The 21725-nt window shown below is 36.9% G+C and overlaps 1 protein-coding gene across 14 annotated transcripts in view; it reads right to left on the reverse strand.

The window, feature by feature from the left end:
- The window catches only part of CACNA2D1 (calcium voltage-gated channel auxiliary subunit alpha2delta 1), a 411227-nt gene that overhangs the window by 353110 nt on the left and 36392 nt on the right, over positions 1–21725 (reverse strand). The gene's annotated exons all lie outside the window — the stretch shown is intronic.

Raw genomic sequence — 21725 nt, forward strand, 5'->3', positions numbered from 1 at the left:
GGTGGCTAGCTGGGGGGAGGGGGCCGGACTGCTCGGGGTTAGGCTGGGCATCGGTCAGCGAGTGGTGAGCAATTGCATTGTGCATCACTTGTTTGTACATATTATTATTATTTTCCCTATTATCACCATATTATTATTATTGTTATTATTGTTATTATTATTTTGTTATTATTATTTTCCTGTCTTATTAAACTGTCTTTATCTCAACTCACGGGCTTCACTTTCCATTTCTCTCCCCCGTCCCAGAGAGGGAGGGGGGAGGGTGAGCGAACGGCTGCGTGGTGTTTAGCTGCCGGCCGGGTTAAACCACGACAACCAAAACAATCTACATCCTAATAGTGTTCTCTTTCACTGACTAAAATCTAAGCCATGTGTTTTTTTCATCTATTTTTCAGCAGATGGAGTATGCCTGGTGCTCTCCAGACACTCTCCCTACCATATCACTACAGCAGACTCCTGCTAACAGTTCTGAGGTCTGTTTCCAAATGCAATAGAGCCTAATTTACCTTTTTTTTTTTTTTTTCCCTTTTATTTATTTATTTATTATTTCATCTAACAGAGCTTCTACCAAACCTTGATGACCTGTACAGGATGAATGTTCTCATACAGTTTTCTGGTGTGGCCACCACACTTCATCTGTTGTAAACCAAACATGCCATCATAACTATTACTAGCTGTAACAAAGACCACTACAACAGAGCCTGTGCACTGCCCACCAGGACAACCTGCCTGGCCTACAGCTCATTCAGAGCAACAGCTTTCTGTATGGGCTTGAGGTCCCTCTGCCAACAGATAGAACAAGCAGAGAAAAACAACAACTGGAAGCATGCTGACAAAACAGAATAAATCTGGCCTGCAGCCCTTTTCTGGACACTCCAAGGAAGAAGAAGTAGGACAGGCAGCCACAGGCATAGGTGGCATGAGTTGTTCTGGCAAGAGGCACCTGCTCCTGGCTGCTGTTGCTGTGCACACTTGGCTCCCTAAGCCCTGTAAACATGACTCTTTGGAAAAGTATTGGATCCAATACAGTTTTTATGTTTACATGCAATGTCACATTTTGTAGCAGGAAACGAGTCATGGCACAAGTGTACTCCTGTGAGATCTATGCTTATTCCAGTAACAGAAGAAAGTGGTGTAGCTTGCCTAGCCAGAAAATTTGTTCTCCATCTCATCTATCATATCACGCTTGTCATTATTACTGCTCTCAGCTCTGAAACCTGGAACAGATATTTGTATTTATCCTAGCCATTTCCTAGTCTTAATGTGATACATTGGGAATGGCTGCTTAAAAGATTATACATGTAATTAGGAAAGAAAGCAATAAGAGAGACTCCATTTTTGCTGCAACGTCGAAAATTTGGAAGAGTAAGAAGGAATATGGAGGATTGGTTTTAGTCCTTCTTTCTACCATTATTAATACATTTTGTGTTAAACAATCAATATCTTGAAAGGTCACAGACTGTATCATGGAGTCGTGACTTGGGACTTTTATTAAATGATCCTTCATCATGCTTTAGAAGAAAGAGATTAGTCATCCAAATGCAAAAGAAGATTCATGTCTGACTTCTATCATGAAGGACCTTCTGGCAGCTCAAAATTATCTGTGTGCAGGTAGGAATGGGAACCACCTAACAGAAAGGTACTGAGTTTAGTAAAAATGGCAGATATAAGATGTTAGATTGTTCTGGTTTCAGTTAGGACGGAGTTAATTTTCTTCCTACTATCTGGTAGAATGCTGTGTTTTGGCTTAGGATGAGAAGAGTGCTGATAACACCCCAATGTTTTAATTGTTGCAGAGCAGTGCTTAAACCAAGCCAAGGACGTCTCAGCTTCTTGCTCTGTCCTACCAACGGGCAGGCTGGGGGTGCAGCAGGAGCTGGGAGGGGACAGACACAGAACAGCTGACCCAAACTAACCAAAGGGGTATTCCATACCATCTGACGTCATGCTAACAACATATAGGAGTGGCTAGCCAGGGGAGGGGAGCCAGACTGCTCGGCGTTAAGCTGGGCATCGGTCAGCGGGTGGTGAGCAATTGCATTGTGCATCACTTGTTTGTACACATTATTATTAGTAGTACTATTATCATAATTATTGTTATTATTATTATTGTTATTATTATTTTCCTGTCTTAATAAACTGTCTTTATCTCAACTCACGGGCTTCACTTTCCCATTTCTCTCCCCCATCCCAGAGAGGGAGGGTGAGCGAGTGTGGTGTTTAGCTGCCGGCCGGGTTAAACCACAACATAGATATAAAACAAATCCTTCTTCTCAGTCAATATTGGGTGGCTCCCCAATCAATACACAGTCTTTTGTGAATCCTATTTTGAGACACCACAAGCAAAATACTCTAACAAAGTAAACAAGAACTTTTTGAAAGTTTAGTTCAACGTGTCTTCAAGGTCTTTACAAAAAATCTATATCAGAAACTGAACTCTGGTTTCATGCAACCTAGGAGAGAGCCTTATAACTATGACTCAGCATTCCTTACAAAAAATGCTTAAGCAACTGGCAAGTTGTAACCATGGATTCTCATTAACCATGGTTTCTGCCTTTGATACTGCTGTTTTCATCTTCTGTCTCCAGACCTTCACTTGGCTTGTCTGACACTTATCTATTGTGTCGTATCTTTCATTTTCTATTGTGTCATATCTTTTATTTTTCCTTTCCAAATCTTTGGATAAAGAACAGTGATTTTAAGCTGTCTGTACAGCACTTCCATTGTTTTCTAACTGGATGCTAGGAGTATTCAGATGCATAAAAATTACATCTTAAAAAAAAATTAAAAAAAAGAGGAAAAAAAGTCATAATTGACATTATTTCACTAGTGTAGTTCATCACCAAGCAATTTCAATTGACTTAGTTCCTAGAGGCTAGAAACTGTTCAGAAGACTGTCTGTTCTTTAAAATCTTGTCTGTGCACCAGACATTTTCAGTGTTGTAACAAAGAATACTCTAAAACTTTTTTTGCCAGTTATAACCACTAATGATAATCTCATCCATTCACAGCTCATGGTGTGAGAATTGAAGTCTTTTTGCTGGCAGTGTACAAAACAGAACAAAAGAGAAACATTTTGATTAATATCTCCCTGCTCAAGCTACCCACATTACTTCAACCCTTAGACTGCCACTATAACACTTTATATTAGCTTGATATTTGCTACATACAATACTTTTGTATATACAGTATCTCATCCTTGTTTTTAATGCTTCATTCCATGCTCCCTGACAAGTGTCAGAGCATCACTCCACATATACAGATGACAAAAATCACCCATCACAAAGCCAGACATTTGTCTTTCTGCTCCCTTAGCTGAAAGTGGAGTAGTTACTATGTCCTGCAAATGACTTCTAGCCCAGATGGCAGAACATCAAGTTGTAATTCTGAAATTTGGGGGAAAATATTATATACATTAAACCACTACATATGCCAAATCAATAGTGCAAGAGGAGACCTCATTTAGTTTGCAATTATCTAGATTTGCATGAATGTGTTTTTTAGCTTGCAGGTATTTTTCTAATTTGGGACCGCTTTTAAAAGACTTCTAAAAAAAGACTTTGAAATGAATGCTTCTAAGTAAAATAGTGCTAAAGCATTACAGGAATCTTTCTACTGTATAAAATAGTTAATTCTCCATGAGGAAAAAGTATATGCACAGAATCATGAGCGTTGTAATGAAAATGCTTCATGAGCGTTGTAAGGAAACACAGAATTAAAAAAAAAAAAAAGAAAAGAAACCTTACTAGGACAAGTCCACTGGCACTTAAAAAGGACTGAAACTATAGAGAGTGTACTAGAAGGGCTTGGATAAGTGTCTTGAATGAAAATCTTACTGATCTGTCTTTACCATACCATGGCATGAAAAGAGGGTTTGGTTCAACCTGCTTCTTAAATTGATACTTCTCCCAGCCTCTTTGCAGATCTTCAGAAATTCAAGGAGCACTAGCAGAATGCATAAAAAGACTGGAGACCCCCAAAAGTGTGGTTGTTCTTAGGTGTGAGCTCCAGTGCCCCCACCAGAAATCTGCTGCAGGGCTTCAACATTTTATCAAATGCTTACAAGACCAAGTATGCTAACGGAAAAACCTCCAGATGGAGAGGATATTTTAAAAGGTGCTTAAAAGCTCCCTTCATCCATAATAACTGAACAGCTTTCTCTCTCTCTCTCTTTTTCTTTTTTTTTTTTTTTTTTTAATTGACATTCCTCATTATTTGTGGGACTATTAAGATTTAGGAACATGGTAGAAAAATGTCCATGTATGAACTCACCCTCAGAGTTGTTATGTGCTAGTGGAACAAGCCACTGACAAGAATGAGACATTTTAAAATGAGAGTTAGCCTAGACACAACTAGCAGACATAGCAACCTGCTTCGGACATGGTGTACTTATTTTCTCCTACCTACCTTTTACATAGATTTGACCAATCTCTGGGCTATTTTACCATTCTTCGGTGAATGTCTGCTGTACCATTTAGTCAGTTTGCTACCTGTCTCCAATCCATATAATGAGAATACCCCGTCAATTTAATGTTGATGCTTTTCTGTGGAGGTTCAACAAAGGCTATAGGTGTAATGAGTCAACAGTCTGTAGTTGTTCTTCCCCTTGCATCATATCACCAAGAATACTCTTACTGTCTTATTTCTTTGCTTATTCACATCCTACATCTCTAACATGGTAACATGAAAGTGATATATAACAGGATTTAGAGACTGATTACATTTTCATTGACTGTTATAACTGCTTCCATCATTGTCCTAATATTCCTAAATCTTATTTTCCACACTTTCCTTTCCAGAGTAAGATAAAAAATAAATTAATTATCTGGTTGAAATCTCACAAACCCCTTATATTTTACAAATATTTAGTCTTTTACAAAATAGAAATCAGTTATGTTATCAGTATGTTAACAGAAGTCATCCTTTATGGTGCATATTGTTTACCACAGTTTTAAGTCCGTCACATGTATCTGTAGAACAGTATCAACTCATAAACACAAGTATAAATAATAATAATAATAAATAATCTACCATTTTAGTATGTTTTCTGTTTTTCTTTGTGAAAGAATGAGGTATACAAAAGGTGAAAAAGTGAAACTGATTACCCAAAAACATTTTCAAAAGGATAAAATAAATAATTGAACACACTGAGATTTTTTATGATCCATTTCAGCTATAAAAAATCTGGGTGTTATTTCTAAGAAGGGTTGATAGAAAAAGTCAGGGAGGATTGATTTTTAAATTGACTTTTTTCATTTCCCATTGCTTTGTTTTTTACTGGATATATTCCCTTCTGTCCCTGAAGAAAACTGGAATGGTGAGAAAATACATTAATTAGTTAGTTAACCTTGAGTTACTGTTGGAAGTTACTTTTCAAAACACAAATTACTTATTATTACTTAATATTTCTATTACTTGAAAATGAAATATGGAATGTTTTCCTCTTTCATTTGCAAATATATACTTTATTTTTCAATAAAATCTTCTTATATATTCTCTAGACTTCCTGCTTCCACACAGTTAGCCCAGGATTCATCCTGTTTAGAATCTGGCTGCCTAGACTGGTGTTACTTTTGTTCCTTTTTTATTTTTCTTTTGTTTTGAACAAGGTTTCTGCTACAGTTAATGGAGAAAGACACCTCCAGAGCTGCCCCATTGCCCCTGCTAGAACTCCAGACAACTTAGATTCCTGGTCCAGGATCCCCAGTACAGCTAGGCTACATGCTTGAATTTTAGGCAGATTACATTAGAAAACATCTGTTTAAATGGAATAGGAAGAAGTCCACCTTCATTCCAACTTAACAGCAATTTCTCTCCCCATCTATAACTTGAACATAAGTAAGAATGCTTCTTCCAATCCTGATTGGGCATTTACCTTAAAAGGCATTTTTTATCATATATTTATCTTCATCTACTGGACTTTCTGTAGTGGAAATTTTCTTTTTCTTACTTGTCTGGACAACAGCAGGGTCCAATGTAAAGACTAATTATTTAGGAGGGTTTTTTTTCTAGATTACTGTCAGAAATACAAATAATCAAATAGCATTCTAAATTTCTGAGGAAGTTTTATATAATTACCCTCTCCTTCCAACAACATCTTAAATATTATTATAAGTATTACTTTAGGGTCTAACATCTGCATCTCGTTTCTCCCACCTCACCACCAGACAAAAGTGTCTTTGCAGCATACATTTTAGATAATCCGTATTCCTGAACTGCAAACAATCCCAAACAATCCCAAAGCTTTCATGAAAAAATTTAGCAGAACATTTAAAATGCAAGTATTTTATTTATTTATTTATTAAGGAATCATATTATCTCATTGCATTAAAATAAATAAATAAATAAATAAATAACAAGAGCCTCTAGGCACTGAAATGCTTGTCTGGTACTCCTTTTAACTGAAGCCTGTAGTGCAATATCTGCCTGACAGCTGCTCGTGGTCAGAGTTTATTTAACAATTGGAAAGCTGTCACAGCAAACATGAGGTCTCATGACTTAAAGAAGCAGCAGTCATTTTTCTGCAAAAGGGAACAGAAAGCCTGTGCGAAAGGTTAGTTTGTTCCTATCACTGTTGGTTTGGCATGAATGTTACAACGTATCTTCCACTGAAAGGTGATTACAATTTTCAGAACAATTGATTTTAACCCCATTCTCCCACATGTAGGTTTTCCCCATATCAGGCAATGACAGAACAGGAGAGCCCACATGCCTTTCCACCAAAGTTTCTAAGTGATGTGAATAATTAAGGGAGCAATCTGATTAAAGACAAACAGATATGGGTCATTTACTGTGGAATTAGGAGGTACCCTGCTGCTGCTGCCTGGGCTGTGATCAGATTGATGAAAAAACAGCTGGAACACTACAGAGCCATCCATACACATTACAGTATTATCCAACCTAGCATAACAGCTATTTTGACAACCCAGAAATCCTTTCTTCCTCTATTTATTTTTTTTTTTTTTCAGTAAAGTCAAAGGATTTTTGCCAGTGCCTCTCACTCATGTTCCAAATAAAACTTAATATAGCAGGTGCCAACCTAATAAATCTTTCTTCTAACTTTATTAAAATCAATTGTATGTTCAACTTGTACACCAAACTTGCAGAACAGAGTACTGCCCAATTAGAAGAGTACAAGAAAACAAGAGAGGTACATGTAGAACATGCTAACACCTTTTCCTCCTGAAGCTGATGCAATTCCTTTCCACTGACTTCAATGAAAGTAGATTCATGTAATTACATACCATAGCTCTGTCACCCTAATTTAAGGCCTATTAGCTGACTTCTGCTTGGATACTCTCTTACAGTCTAAAGGAGCATGTGTGGACCTTAACTCTGCCAGTTTAAGTCATGTGTTATGTTGGAGATCTGCATTCAGCTCTCCTCAGTTAAGCTTACATTTTGTTCAAGTTTCTGAAGAGCTCTTGCATGCAAAAGTAACAACAATTAGAATAATGAAAGATTTAAGTGGCAAGAGGAAGATTATTTTTTTCCACAATAGTTCAGTATTTCTTAGTTTATATAAAATAGTACCACTATTGGAAAAGTAATGCTTGAAAAATGAAGATAGATGGGATTAGACTCAGAAAGAGTGAGACAGCAAGCCTTGCTATATTTTTACAAGCAACTCCACACTTTATTTTCTTGCTCAGAAAATCATTCATTTTCAGAATCAGAAGCTTTTTAGAAGATTTCCTGACAGTCAAGGAGAGAGGAAAGTCTACAAAATTATCGTAAAAGCAGCATTTTCAACAATTCTTTGCCCCTCTTAGGTAACACAAAAGGGCAAACAAACTGTTATCATAATTGATAGAAGACGTGAACGAAGAAGCTATGCTATGATGGAATTACAAACCTTCTACACAGAAATTACCCATGTTGCTGCATTTATACCTCCTACTGCAAAACTACAGAGTTTTAATACCACTATATATTTTGATGACCTATTAAGCTGACAGTACAGCATTTCAGATATGCGGGTGGAAGGATAGATTTACAGATAACCCAACTTTGGAAAGAGTAATAAAGGCAAGTTTTATGAAATACTGGAAAAAAAAACGTAATACTGTCCTAAAATCCCATTGATTCTAAGTCAAGGAAAGAGGTTAGATATGCAGATACTGATGCAAAGATCACTCAAATCCCATGGTTATCAGATTAAGCTCTTGATAAAGTGATGGTACTCAAATCCCCACTGAGTAGCCAGAAACAAATAAAAGAGGGTTATATAATTTAGATGTGGTAAAAAAGCAAATTAAGGCAAAGTGGTCAGTGTAAGAATATGTGAATCTTCCAGATTTTACTGCAGGATTTGTAACAATCCAATTAGATCCACAGAGTGGAGGCAATTTAAATTCATCATTTAGAGATATTCTCACCTCATTGTATAACCTCTACAGCTGTTGTGAACCCCTCCAGTTGTCAGCTATGTGTTGAAAAATTTATCACAAAATATTGTATAAATGTTTGGAAGAACTTTTCCATAATAAAAACAAAGTACAGATTAAGTCATTACATTTAACTACTGTGCAGAGCAGGGAAAGTGGGGAGGATATGCTCTGTTTTTACATGAAAAAGGATGCACAAAATGCATCATCTACTCCATAGGCAAAAATATTTCCTTTATTGTCAAGAAGAAAAAATCGTGCTTTGTCCCTTTGCCCTCTTTGACTGTTTTACCAGCCCAAATGTGACGAACGTCTGTCCATGCAGTTTGGAAAGCCTTTCCAGATAGGAAACAGCCCGTATAGCCAAGACCTAAGAGTCCCTCTTGTTCTTTCTTCATTTCAAAATGTAAAAATTTTGCTTGAAATAATTATCTTACATTTCTCAAACTGAAACATTTGGGGAGTGAGACATAATATCTGTGTCATAATGTAGAGTCAATGTACACAGCAAACTCTTCACTATATATTTGAGTTTTAGTAGCAGATGTCTTAATATTTAGACTTGGGATTTTTAAGCTCTTATTCCATGTTTAAGCCATACATGTCACAGAAGCTATACAAAATGCAATAACCCCAAGCAGAGCTACAGGCTGGGAGATGAGTAGTTGGAGAGCTGCCAGGCAGAGAAGGACCTGGGAGTTATGGTTGATAGTCGGCTGAATATGAGCCAGCAGTGTGCTCAGGTGGCCAAGAAGGCCAACAGGATCCTGGCTTGCATAAGAAGCAGTGTGACCAGCAGGACTAGGGAGATGATCGTCCCCCTGTACTTGGCTCTGGTGAGGCCGCACCTCGAGTACTGTGTTCAGTTTTGGGCCCCTTGCTACAAGAAGGACATCGAGGTGCTTGAGCGGGTCCAGAGAAGGGCGATGAAGCTGGTGAGGGGCCTGGAGAACAAGTCCTACGAGGAGTGGCTGAGGGAGCTGGGCTTGTTCAGCCTGGAGAAAAGGAGGCTCAGGGGTGATGTTATTGCTCTTTACAGATACCTTAAAGGAGGCTGTAGCGAGGTGGGGATTGGCCTGTTCTCCCACGTGCCTGGTGACAGGACGAGGGGGAATGGGCTAAAGTTGCGCCAGAGGAGTTTTAGGTTGGATGTTAGGAAGAACTTCTTCACTGAAAGGGTTATTAGACATTGGAACAGGCTGCCCAGGGAAGTGGTGGAGTCATCATCCCTGGAAGTCTTTAAAAGACATTTAGATGTAGAGCTTAGGGATATGGTTTAGTGGGGACTGTTAGCGTTAGGTCAGAGGTTGGACTCGATGATCTTGAGGTCTCTTCCAACCTAGAAATTCTGTGATTCTGTGATTCTGTGAAAATTTCAGTTTTTCTCCAAACGCTTTCTCATACATAAACATGGTTCCTCTCCATCATAGACTTCATAGAACAAGTACTCAGATGCACTCACTAACCCACTGTCCTTCCAAGGAACACCCCAAATAAATGGGACACTAAGAACCTACTGAAGCAGCATTTATGCAGACAGAAGCAGAAGGAGCAGCCCCCTGATTTAGCCCCAGCTCAGCAGATCTAAGTTCCACCACTCACTTGTAGGATGATGCTCATGGCAAAGAAAGGACAGAACTCACATCTCAGTGACTGTCTACATGTATGTCCTGAGAAATGGTTTTCTTCTTTCATGTTCAAACCCAATGGCAGGTTCAGGGATGGAACTGGTCAGCTATGAGTAGCACATGGATCTGCCTGTTTTTTGCCCAAATGCCAAGAAAAATAGAATCCCTTCCCACTTTTATAAGTGGGTGGTAGAATGCATTTCTCATTTAATAAGTGTGTTGTACTTAGATGGTAAATGGGAATGACCAAGTAATTCCATAAATGAGGTTCTCATTTTAAAGAGACATCATCAGGGCATGGTCATATTACTTCGTAAGCTGGTTCAGCCTAAACCAAGAGTCTGACAGGTGTTTAGCCACTCATGTTCATAATTACAGCTTCTGCTCCACAAATATTTCTCTTTACTTTGCCAAAAGTGTTCTTTTGGAGGCTAAAGCTTCCTAGTAAATAACATGAAAAATATCCTCCAACGGAAATTACTGTAGCACAAAATATCATTTAATAATTTAAACTCAGTCTTTAATGTTAAGCCTGACAAGTACAATCAGCTGCAAAATTACTGTAAGCTGTAAAAAAAAGAAAAAAAAACTTAAAATGATTATGTTTTAATTATCAAAGAAAGCAGTTTAACAGAGAAGACATTCATTTATAGCTTAAATAATTATCACTGGTCCTCAGATATATTTATTAAAGGTTTTTACAATCAGATATACCATTTATTGCTTAGCATTAAAAACACAAACACTTCAAATCTAGTTACCATTTCTGTAGCTGAAAAACATACATTTAAAATAAAGAATCCCTAATTTGTTTCTAATCTGTGCTAGATGAAATGCAATCATTTTGTTTTAAATTGCAATCATTTTGTTTTAAATTCTTTACATATGGCCTAACCATGTAGATCTCCTGGAGATCTATATCAGAGAAGCTGCCACCAGAGATACACAGGTGTATCTCACCAGAGTTCCCCCAGAACAACACCAAAGATGACTCTCATCCTATCTTTGCTTCAGTTCTGGTACCTAGTATTTAAAGAACATACAGACTAAGCCCAGACTAAGTTTATCAGTATAATACAAACACAGATACTCCCCTAAAATCAATCACCCTTTAGTAAAAAGTAAACCAAAACTGAATTTCACATTATTCCAGTATTGTATCAATGGAACGTGGATTAGAACCTGTTCCCTAAGCAAATACATAAACGTTGATGCTTTGCAGTGTTTTATATTATACATTAACCCTGATAACGGTATAATGCCTATAAGTGGGGAATAAAAAAAGCATGTCTTGAAAACCATGATTGAAAAATAAATCTCAGTGTAATGGAACTTCACAAAGTGCTAACTGCACAATTTTGCTAAAGCGTTCCAGGCAAAAAAAATGATTTTATCAGTTGTGCTTAGCATATCTCACAGTCACATTTTAACCATAATTTGTATTAAAATGATAATTTCCCCAAAACTAATAAGCATTAAACTTTGGCCCCAGGGAAAAAAAGAAAAAGAAAAAAAAAAAAAAAGCATAAGGAAATTGCAATATGGCAATATGGCAGATTGGATACCTGTAAAGAAGAGGTTAAAGGAAAAAAGAAGGAGGTTCATACAAATCAGAAATGTGTTCAGGAACTTACTTATGCCTGTGCATCCACAGACACATGCACCAATTCCAACTCAGTGAGAATTTCATCTGAAAATATCATCCTTTGTACACTACCATAGCAATAGCTAGCTTTCATGCATCTACAGTGCAGAAGATACACATATGGACTGGAAGTGTAAATAAACAGTACAGACAACCACAATAACAATAGCACGCACATTTACCCCCTTAAAACATGCAATTAGTTTGATCAGCTGTTTGTGGTAACAAATTTACCTTCATATAGAAGAAACCTGAAGAAACCATAGGATGTAGGTATAACTGTGAAAACAGAAACTACATAATATCTGCATGATGCAGCAGCATCATACTGCTGTACAAGGAGGTGACCCGACAAGGCTGAATTTAAAGCCTGCCCCGTACTGACAAAGAGCTGAAGGATCAGATCTGAGACTGAAACAAACTTTCTGAAACAATTTGAAACATACAATAATTCAGATAACGAATAAAATGGATTAGCTTTTTTTTCAGTTTGTCTATCATTGAATGCATACAGAATAACTTTTTTTTGTTTGTTTAGGTTTGAATTGAATATGTGAATATTTATATATATATATATATATATATAAATTCAACCTAAACAAACCTAAATAAACCTAAATAAACCTAAACAAAAGACCTAAACAAACAAAAAAAAAATGCAGCATTGAACAAATATATTTAACAGAAATGCTGGTTAGTATAAGCGTTCACAGAAATGACCAAATGTCCATCTCATTTTGTCCATAGTGATACGTCTGAAGTAGTGAACAACAAAACATCTCTTGAGTTCAGCAGCACATGAACAAGTTCTTAAAACTGTATTTCCCTGTCTTTCAGGGAAGTTAACATAAATCAGGACCCATATTATTATATATATATATATTTTTTTTTATATATTTTTTTTTTGGGGGGGGGGGAAGGGTATTCAAATACTTCACCACAATACTTCAATACAATGCACTAGATAATTGCAGCTAAGCTGACGACATTGTGTCAGCTCAGCTCTATATCTTTGAATGTCTGATGTGAGTTTTGGTTGTAGCAGCATGAAGTCTACTACACAGGGCTGACACCAGCACCAGCAAATCAGGTGTTACAGATGCTGCAGCAATGTACATGAGCAGATGAGTAATTCCTCCTATGCAAGTAGCACAAGTCATATAATTTAAGTACCCAGCTGAACAGCACTCAGATACTGCACAGCAAATCCGCCTTTTTAGGTTTTGCTGTTTGCCTAAATGCAAAAGATGGGGCTTGATTGTATAGGGAGAATCTTTCTAATAACTCTGTATGAAATTATGATTATTAAAATTGTATGTTTTTATAATGTTCATTTAATACAAAATTTTAAAAAAAATTCCATGATCACTTAAGCACTAAAAAGCAACAAACTTTGGCAACAAAAGTGCGGGTTTTGTACTATACAGCTATAAGCTGTTCAATACCAAGCTTCAAATTTTATAGCCTCCTTTAAAATGCAGTTTTCAGTGATGTTGATCTCTCTTGTTTAATAATGACAAGGATTCATAAATAAAATATCTATTATATCAGATGGCAGAATGCCACCTTCTGATGAACCCATGTAGTCTAACACACACACACACACAAAAAACTGACTAACTGTACTACTTCAGTGGAATGCTACACTTCTTGTAATGATGTTTTTTCAAATTATTGCATACTTTAAGAAATCTTTGTTGCAAAATGTACTCCAAAGAATTTTACTCGAAAACAGTTCATCCAAATTAATCAGATGTTTCATTTGCAAATATATTCTTCCTTTAAAAGCCTGACTTCCAATGTGCAAAGCTGTCACCTCCCTAACATGCCACTACTGCGGCATGTATAGTAACAACATTTACAGTAATAAAGAGGCATTGTTTTGGAAGGACCTAAATAGACTCCATCTTCTGAAAGATAACCACTATCTGTGTTTAGTGCCGCCATTTAATACGAAAAGTAAAATATCATTACAAAAGATGCAAAAGAGGCAAAGCAGAGATTATTGTACAAGCAGAAGACTGTGGCAGAGAATATTAAGTTTCTACAGAAATTAGCATCAAAATTAGCAATCCTTTAAATTCTTTCAATTTCACAAAGTCACTCTGAATTACACTGAGTTTTTGCTAAAGGCGCAGCTGACATGTTGTGGTTCCTGGGATGCAAATGGCTATTTGAAAATGATAATAGTTTATGAGAAAAAAATCAATGCATTCTTTTCATCCTGTTCAGGAGGTTATCAGTCTGTTCCCAGACACACAGAAGTCTTCTGTCTTGAAAACAGTTTTGAAAACTGTCCATTACAGTATGAGATCCAAATCCATAAACTATTTGTACGTTAATCAGCCTAGTGGAAGTGAAGTCTCCTGTTTGGATCAGGGCAGCATCTGTACAAGCTGGTGCAGATAAAGCTTAGATATAATAAAACCATGACTAAGGGTGTTCGACAGACCAATTGTATATCAGAATTACTAGTTGTAAACTACGGGGAAAATAAATAAATGCAATAACTCCATAAAGAACCAGAAGCAACCAAAACCATATTTCAGTCTTTCACATTACAAAATTAACCTTTTGAAATGGCTAGTGTCGGGCTTCACAGGCCAGTTCAGTCATGCACATCTTTGCAGATTTCATATTTATGTTGTAATCCTCCAATAATGATCGGTAGTATTTTTCTTAAATCTGCAGAAGCTGGAGATTGAAGGATAATACTAAATATCATTATTGGAGCGATATGAAAGTCTCATCTTCGTTCCTTAAAAGAAAAAGAATTCTTACAGATAGCTCACAAATAACTCATATAAACCTCAGAAGCAAAAGAGTACGTGCTTACAATGTTTGGGCTTCACTTTTGAAATCCTGGGTGATCTGTTTGATTCAGAAAGCTCAGGCACGGAAATGGCTTCCAACTGTGCACACGGGGCCAAAGGGCTGTAAGGGTCAGTTCACAGCAAAGCTGAACAAGAATGACATTAAATGTAATTCAGCTTTAAAACAATGCCTTCTCAAAGAGGCTTTGCTCTCCTTTCTCAGGCTGGGGTAAATGCTCTAAGGTCAGGAGGCCACAGTACTTGTCAGTGTATTCAATGCACATTAGGAAGACAAGCTATTACGGAAGAGTGTCTGACATTTACTCGGAAGCCAACCCACCCCTCTTCCACTTGTCCCCTTCCCCAATTTCAACACATACTCTAATTAAGCATCAATACAACACAATATAATTGAACAGATGTAGCAGTCATTACCAGGAATTACCCATTCTCCTATCAAATCAGAGTGCACAGAAAGGGCTGTGTTTGAAACGGGTGAACTTAATTGCCCGATGATCCCCAAGAGGGATGTACAAATAGATCAAGACATCACACACGGGCAACTGATCTCAACTCTGACACAAGCTTTTTGTCATTCCCTCATCCATCTTAACTTACTAGGGTTAATGGTGGCTGCAATTGACACTGGACATTTTAATAAATAAGAGCATTGGATGTGTTTCAAATGAAGCATACCAGAATGCAGACTTTAGTGACATTTTGATTAAAGGTCCATACATAGCGAAGACTTTTTATGAGGCAGCTGCTTAAAAGACAATCTATTTGAGTAAAAACAGAGCAGAGTAGCTGGTATCCCTTGGCAATTTACTGTGAAACATTTGTTTGCTTCACAACGATCTGATTCACAATCATTGCACTTGCATGGTTGGTTGATTAAATCAGTATCTTTAGCAGTCATTACAGTGAGCAAAGAAAAAAAAATAAATTGCTAAAGTAATGCCTCTGTGTTATGCAAAACAGATAAATCAGAGTGCATTCCATTTTGTTTTACAGCAACATTCTCCATTTCCATTTCCCAGTATAATGTACTGAGTTTTTAAGTCACAATCATAAACAGCAATTATTTTTTAAAATTATTAATCCAGACCAGTGGTGATAACTGTTCTGAAGGGAGTGCACTGCCAACAGTTTAACATACAGTTGCAGATTCACTGAGAGTGATCTAAGAAAGAATTGATTTCCTTAAAGAGAGAGAGAGAGAAAGGTACTCAAACAGAAGCAGCAATGGTAATTTGAATCTGACCATGCAAACAAGGCCAGCCTCAGGCTACCTCCCTGCACCCTGGATCCAGCCTGGGCTAGCAGAGGTGAAAAACAACATGTAAAAGGCACAAATATGACACATTCAGGCAACAAAAAAGAGGGAAATAAGAAAGAGCCTGGCAAGCAGAGAAAATGTCAACTCTGGAAGATCATGCTGTGTTTATTTAGGCCTGGATGAGTTTAGAAGAGAGTAGAAGAGAACAATACTTGGCAGAGGCCAAAACTGGGAATAAGACTGGTCTTACAGTGAAAGAATGTAAACTTAAAAAAAAAAAAAAAAAAAAAAAAAAAGAATTTCTTAGTTTAGACAAATCTCCATGAATGAAAATATTTCTTTTTTTTTTTTTTTAATTTTATTTACAAAATGCTATGCTACAGAATTTCCAGATTGCTCAGTGAAAAGGCCATCAATACGATTGAGGAAAGATGAAAGAGCCTTTTAAATTGGGTGCAGTTCCTGCATTTCTCTTCATTCTCATGACTGTAATACAATTTTGCTGTGACAACATACCACATTCCAAGGTTACACTGAATGCCTTGACATCTCTGAATATGTAACATTCCCCAGACAGAAGGGAAGGCAAAAACATTAGCACAACTGTGTTCTCATGTTCACCATTAAGATAGCTCTGAAATAGTAGAGCTATACTCACTGTATCATAATCTGTACAATTTTATACTTCATAAGCATAACTTTCATAATTTTCTCTTATTTTTGTCTGATTACAACATATTAAAACACTACAGGAAAATCTCTGTGCTTAGATTGCAAACTTGTACTTCAGACCTAAGACTCATCAGACAACTCTTTCTTCCCTGGTACATCTACACTAGGACTGTCTTAAATGGTCCCATTTAGTCCCATTTAATGCAATGAGTCCACTGCTGACTGGGAGCCACAACAAGGAAAGATTTTTTGGTCAATGTAATTGCTATCAAAAAGAAAAGAAAAAATCTATAAAGACAAAAAAATCTGTAAAGATAATAAAAAGAAGAATGAATAGGAAAATAAATAGAGAAATAGTGGTTTTTTTGTTTGTTTGTTTGTTTGTTTGTTTTTTTCCAGTTCTACTGCTTACGTGCTAAAATAAACTTCACAGCACGGTAAGGTGTGTTCTCACAGAGAGATATTTCTATTGAAGTAGTAGTAAATGAAGCACCTTACACAACACGTGAAAGTCAAATAAAATTGCCCGCAACCCACTAGACAAATTTTGTAAAAGATTCTAGTTAGATTGCACTGAATAAAGGTCACAGTCTACTCCAAACACAAACTGATTTGTTATGCTGCAAACATGAAGCCACCTTTAAAACCAGTGCCTGTCCCATTGTCACGTCTTACATCCTAGGTATCCTAGGTATTGATTAACGCTTCAGAGGTACATTGGAAGGTCCTAGATTTTCTTTCTGCTTGGATTACAGGCATTATTTTAAATGAACATAGCAGATAGGATGCAAACAGGACTGGATGCTCAAAGATGATTTGAAATAGATCACAACCTGATCAAGACCCTGTGAGCCATCTCCGTGTGCCAGTTCCATTGAGTTCAGTCTTCTATGAATATAAATAGTCTTTTCCTCCCTCAATCATTTCCACAAATCTCTCTTTGATTTAAGAGGCATCTAAAGGAAATAATGGATCAGGCTTCATATACAAAAATGTGGTTTAAAATGTATTTATGCTTAAATGTAATATTCAGAATCATTTTAATTTACCTTGGTTTTATCTGAGTTATTTGAGAGAGCTGGCAACAGACATGAAGTCCAGCTTCAGGAGGCAGTGACAGCAACAAACCCCTTCATTGATTTTGTTGCCTGAAAGTTAAGCAGCAGTAACAGGCAGGTGCTTTGTGTGCAGACAGGCAGAGTATGTTTATCTGGTACTAATTATTAGTAGCTTGTTTAACTTGTACACCTTTAGTGTTCTGCTGCATGATAGAGACTCTACAGATAGAGACTATATCCTTACCATAGCTTTACACAGTGCTTAGTGCTTGGGAGTATAAATGAAATCACTGAATGTTTTCCTAGTACAAGGATGAGATTTTTTTACATGCCTAAAGAATCTGTATACTTGTTGCCATTACACTAATAATGGTCTGATAGGTATTTCTGTGACCTGCTTTAGGTACTTGCTGTCCGTTCTCTAAATTTCCTGTTTGGAAGTTTCTTCTTCTTCCAATTAACTTCTTGGGGATGTCCAAAGCCTGACTTAGGGGTTCTGAGCTGTACCTAAGGACTATATCATGGGGTAAATAGTACAGGAGCTTTCACATGTGTCTAAATGCCCATTTTTGTTTTGGAAAAAAAAAATAAAAATAAAAAGCATTCCTGAAATAAATTTTCAACCTAGCTCTCTCAACAAAATCCCCCTCATATTTTGTATACAAGTGAGAATTAGAGTACAGGCCAGTCTGTCACATTTACAAGCACCTGATCTGTGTGGGAACAGAAGAAGCTAAACAAAGACAGAGATGTCTGACCACCACGCATTTGCAGAATTAGCATAACCTTTTTTTTTCCTACAAGCTATCATGACTGTTGAATGGCTATCTGGAAAGTATTCTGAGATCAAGTGATGTTTAAAAGGCCTATGGCACACAACAAAGTAGCACAATCAAAATTTGATCCATTTATACCCCTTTCTAAGTCTGTCTGTGAAACATTATCTCTTTTCATGTACTATATGAGAGTGCACTGCTATGTGAGATGTGCTGCATGCAGTACAACTGATGATACTTTGGATAAGAAGGATGAGATAGCTTTCAGTAGTCTTACCAAGGTAACAGAGCACTTTAATGAAAGTTTAGAATTTGTGTTTAATATTTAATCAACTTAACACTTTGATTTATGTAGACTACTGTACATCCTCCAAGGGCAAGAGGAGAGTATTTTCAAGGAAGAGCATTTGTGGAGAAAAATGTTGACATTCCTACTCCAATTAAACTCCTAATTGTGCATAAATCTTCTCTATTTCTTCTCTTTCTGTGAATACATTACCTTCACATTGCAAACATGAAATCAGACATTTCTAAACTGTAGTTTATGATAAGCACTCATCATAAAATGCTTGCTTCTCCTCATTTCCAGTACAAAAAAAAAAAAAAAAAAAAAAAAAAAAGACATCAGACATCAGGAGAGGAATGCATGCACGCACAATACAGACATATTCATTTTCATGATATCCATCTCTGTAGATATCCTTTTTTGGAGTCAGATAACACTAGTTGTTGATGCAGTAGAACAAAATGGATGTAAAATAATAATGTACCGTGGAAAGGCCAAAGAAGACGACAGTAGCAGATTTATGCACAAAAGCCAGGAAATTCTTAATGGCAATGTCAAACTTGAATATCTACATTCTAAGTTCATAGTGTTAGGTGAGATGAAAAGTCTATGCTTATAAGCTTTAACATAAAAATACAAGGAATTCTTCCATACACACTTTCTTTTTATAGTATGCAATATAATGAAATACTGAGAGTGTGTACCAATATCTACTGTAGAAGAAATCAATGGATATTGGCTTTCCTATACCACCAGCAAGGTACACGTAGCTCAGCTACCGTATAACTGAAACCTGTTAAATACAGTAAAATCAAGTGCCATGTGCTGGACAAGTTAGCTATAAAACCCATTGTTATTTGCTGTCATGGTAAGATTGGAAAATTCTCTCTTCTCCACTTCTAATGGGATGCTTTTGAATTGTCTTTTGCCCAAGCTAAAATCATATTTCTCTTAGCCAGTGCACATTTACTGCATTGACTTTTGACTTTCACAATTTCTTTTCAAATGCCAATCCAGAAAGTGTGTCAGCACAAGAAGAGTCACATCATCATTCACACAGTCCATTTGTAGTGGTCTTGGGGAGGGAGAGTGGGTAGATACCTTTTGTTCCTACAAGAAGAAAGTAAGTGACCTATGAAATCTGAAACTGACCTTTTATTTGTTATCAGTCATCTGGACAAGTAAAAGAGACCACCCTCTTTGTTATGTTTATTGAGCAATTGTCAATACTACATGCTCCAAACTGGTACTTCCTGAAAGGCTAAATGAATTACAAGGGACCTGCCAAAATCATAAAGGAAATCATGGCAGAACCATGAAAAGAATCATCATCCTTGTCATTGGTTCAACAGATGTTTGGGCAAGGAAGTGTGAGAAGAAATAGCTTAGTGCTGCAAGCCCCTAAACTCTCCACCCTGCTAATCTGCACAAAGGACGAATGTGCAAAACCACCCAGAGCAGTTGTACCTCTCTGCTTCCACTCAGATCCTTAGCACTCCATGCAGTGAAATAGGAATCTCATTCTACATTGCCTTGGACTTTTTTTTTTTTTTTTTTTTTTTTTTTTTCTGGTGTAAATCAATTGATTTAAGCAGCTTCCAGAGTAAGAGTGACATGACTGCACAGAAACCAAGTTGTACTAATTTTCCATTGCGAAAAGCTGATAGTGATCAACTGGGTGTTTAAAATTTCAAAAGAAAAGCCAATGTGTTTGTATATGCCTAGTCAAATGCTAAGCCTTTATTTCTTTCTAAAGTTGCCTGACAATGGTCTGAGATGCTACCTGCTCCTTTCCATGCTTTCCTCTCCCACAGGCTCTGGCACCTCTCTACATGGGACAAGTGCTCAGGGACCTCCCTAGGTGTCACACTACCTTTAGCCATTCAAGCCAGAGGATTTTGTGCACTGATTTCTCCTGTGCTGTGTCTACTCGCACCTATCCTAGGCACATACTATTCACCTTGCACAGACATAAATTTAACACTGGGTTTCTCATATGAGGCTTTTTTCATTCCCAGCCCTATGCTAGCAAGCCTAACAATTGGCAAAGTGGTGAGGTCAGCTGTCTTGTAGCTTGAATCCAAAGAATCCAAACTATGGCTCTACTTTATATACATTTACCAAGTTCCTCATGCATTAGCTCATGCATTCTTCCAGTAGTTCTCATGTTCTATCATATTTTTTCCATTCAGTTTATTGTCTTAGCCATATGCCAAAGACACTCTCAAGCTCCGGTCACTAGCAAACAGCATGTGTTTTATTTGAGCTATGTACTTTCAACTGCCATATTTGGATGTTTCTTGCTCTGCACATCCCTTACTACAAGTGGTCTGTGTAGACTACTGAAAGTCCTTTGATAGTCACTTCTGCGACTATACAAAGCCTACTCAATAGTTTAGTGTTTAACTGCTTAATCAGCCATACACTTAAGCTTCCGTTACTTAAGAGGCATGCATATAATAAACTTAGTATTTTTTTCAGTCGTGTAACACTGTTTTAGCCCCAAGGAAGGAAAAAATGGATGCTAATGGTATATTCCTCTCAGCCAAATTCTATTAATCCAGAAAAGCTCTTACTGTAAATAATCTCACTGTTTAAGGACTTAAATAATATGACTCTGTTTACTGAACTCAATGAAGCCTATCTAAACATGAAAAAATAAGGGAGTTACCAGTAAGTATTTCAATGTTATTATTATTATTTATTTTTTTACAAAATCATTCTGAAAAGGTTAAAGCAAGCTTACACATGTGCTCCAGGCAAAAACTGACCATTTTCATCCTACATAAAAATCTGTTTTAAACAAAGTGAGAACAGGAAGAATAACAAAAATCTGGTAGTAGAGAAAGACAAAACTGTTGTTGCTTGCTATCTGAAAGAAAGCAGATAGTGTCTGTGTTGTCTTCAGTGTAATCAGTGTAATTTTATTTTATTTTTTTTCCATATAGCTCTGTTTCCAAAAGATGCTGAGCAGCTATAAAGTATTTTCAGTGACTTTCCACTTTCACTGGTTACCTACCATCTTCATGATTGTGAATACTTCCATGAATCCATAAAATCAATTAGTTTACTTAAAAAGCCACTCTAACTCATGACAAAAACCAGAGTAATGGCATCTGTACATATGAAGCATGACATGGTGAAAGCATCTAAACATCACTAATTGTAGCTTCTACCTGAA

The sequence above is a fragment of the Anas acuta genome, chromosome 1 (assembly GCF_963932015.1).
Source record: "Anas acuta chromosome 1, bAnaAcu1.1, whole genome shotgun sequence".
Lineage (NCBI taxonomy): Eukaryota > Metazoa > Chordata > Aves > Anseriformes > Anatidae > Anas > Anas acuta.